Raw genomic sequence first — 2,042 nt, 5'->3', positions numbered from 1 at the left:
TTTATGGATGCTTCACCTTCAAATACCAATAAACCACTGGAGTTCTGCATCCCCTCCCACAGCAAAACAACTGAATAATGATCTATATACATTGGGATCCAATATCTTGAATATAAGGTTTGTATCCTTCTTCTTCAAATATGCTGTTTTTCCATCCCATGTTTGTTTCACTTGGCACATATCTGATGATGTGATGTTTACTTCCTTTTTATCACTGCAGCACAAGAGACAGTGTGAGAGGCCCGAAGGGGATTTCTGTGCTTTAAATGAAAGCTTAGTCAGTGGCAAAAAAAAATCCATTTCTATATACACAGCTTTCTGGAGCCATGTATATCTCCCCTATATATAGTACTTATACAATTTAGCATATTGGATTTTTCCTTTGTTTGCCTTCACTTTCTGAGTTGGCAAAAATCACTGAATATTTGTCAGCACTGGACAAAGAGGAAGAGCTGAATGATCCACTTTTAAATTTTTTTATTATTTTGCATTTGGTGATTCGATCCCCCCCCCCCACAATGCATGTGATGATACGCTTGAGTTGACACACACACACACACACACACACACACACACACACACACACACACACACACACACACACACACACACACACACACACACACACACACACACACACACACACACACACACACACACACACACACACACACACACACACACACACACACACACACACACACCCCCTCCCTTTACTTTACGATAAACTTGAGTTGGTAGGAAAGCTTTATGTAACAGCCACTCACTCTAAGACTCACAGTGCAGGAAGTGTTCTGTTTCCAAAGTTCCACATAAAAACTGGCAGCACATCAAACCCTCTGTTTCATAACAGACTAGAAATAGGATTTTCTAATACCATTCAGAGAATGCTGCTTATTGTGCAGGGAGCTGGAATTTCATGAATTGTTAATGGTTAACTAAACAATGGCCTGAAAATTCAGTGGCTTTTTTCAGAATGACTGATATGTATACTGTACCAGTGAGGCTGGCTGGAGGCAGTCATTCCAGCCAGAGCCTGCCCATTAATAATTGAAGGCACCTTTTCAAAGAATTAAGATCCTTAAATAATTAATAACAACTACATAATTATGTAATTAGCTGGCAGGGGAGATACCATGATCATGAAGGTGGCTTTCCTAGGATGAGGATCATCCATTGCAATCCAGATATGCTGACTCCTGCAGTTTCCTTAAATGCAGGGTCCTTGAATGCAGAGTTTGTGGAGGTTGGTGCAGCAGTGGGGTGGGGGAGTACATTTATCTTTCCGCTGGAATATAATTGTAGACAGGCAATGTGATCTAGTGGTCAGAACACGGCATTAGAAACAAGGTCGGTGGCTCAGTGTGTGACCTTAATCTATCTGTCTCTCTTTCCCCCACTGTACAATCAGAACACATCCACCTTGGTAATGTACCTGCTGCTCCATATGTGAAAAGCGCTAGCTGAGAGCTAAATCATAATAATAAATGGATTAGTGATCTCATTGATAGAAAGATGCCTCCCCCCCTACTGCTCATATCAATGAGCTTTACCTTCTTGTTTTCTTAGTCTCATTGATTGCCATGTAATCCCCAGTTTTTCTCCTGCAGTAAATGATGAATTTTCTGAGATTTGGGGCTGTATGGTGCCCAGCCCTGCACAGGTGCCCAAGGGGAAAAGAGGCACGTAATATGAATAATACCTCACTCTTAATTCATACATTTCAAAGTGCTTTACAAAGGAGGTCAGTATCCCTCTTGTACAGATGGGGACAGTGAGACTCAGTCAGGTAAAGTGACTTGCCTGAGGTTTCCCCACCAGATCAGTGGCACAGCAGGGAACAGAACTCAGATCTCCTGAGTCTCAGCCAAGTGCTCAAGCCACTAGCCCACAGTGCCTCTCCTTTCACACATCTGCAGGAGCTGACCACAAATACACTGAGTACAGAGCGTGTGTAGTGATTAGCACAGAGATAGGTGCTAGCTTCAGAATGGTTGAGGAGGGGAACCATGGCCCTGCTCAGGGGAAGTGCATGCCACACT

The 2,042-nt window shown here is 42.9% G+C and overlaps 1 pseudogene; it reads left to right on the top strand.

Annotated features, from left to right (window-relative positions):
• The first annotated feature begins 1,111 nt into the window (after window positions 1–1,111).
• On the top strand, window positions 1,112–1,292 carry LOC123367702 (annotated as a pseudogene).
• Window positions 1,293–2,042: the final 750 nt, after the last annotated feature.

The sequence above is a fragment of the Mauremys mutica genome, chromosome 3 (genome assembly GCF_020497125.1).
Source record: "Mauremys mutica isolate MM-2020 ecotype Southern chromosome 3, ASM2049712v1, whole genome shotgun sequence".
Lineage (NCBI taxonomy): Eukaryota > Metazoa > Chordata > Testudines > Geoemydidae > Mauremys > Mauremys mutica.
Note: the sequence above shows the minus strand (reverse complement) of the source record. Positions and strands in the feature narration are given on the sequence as shown.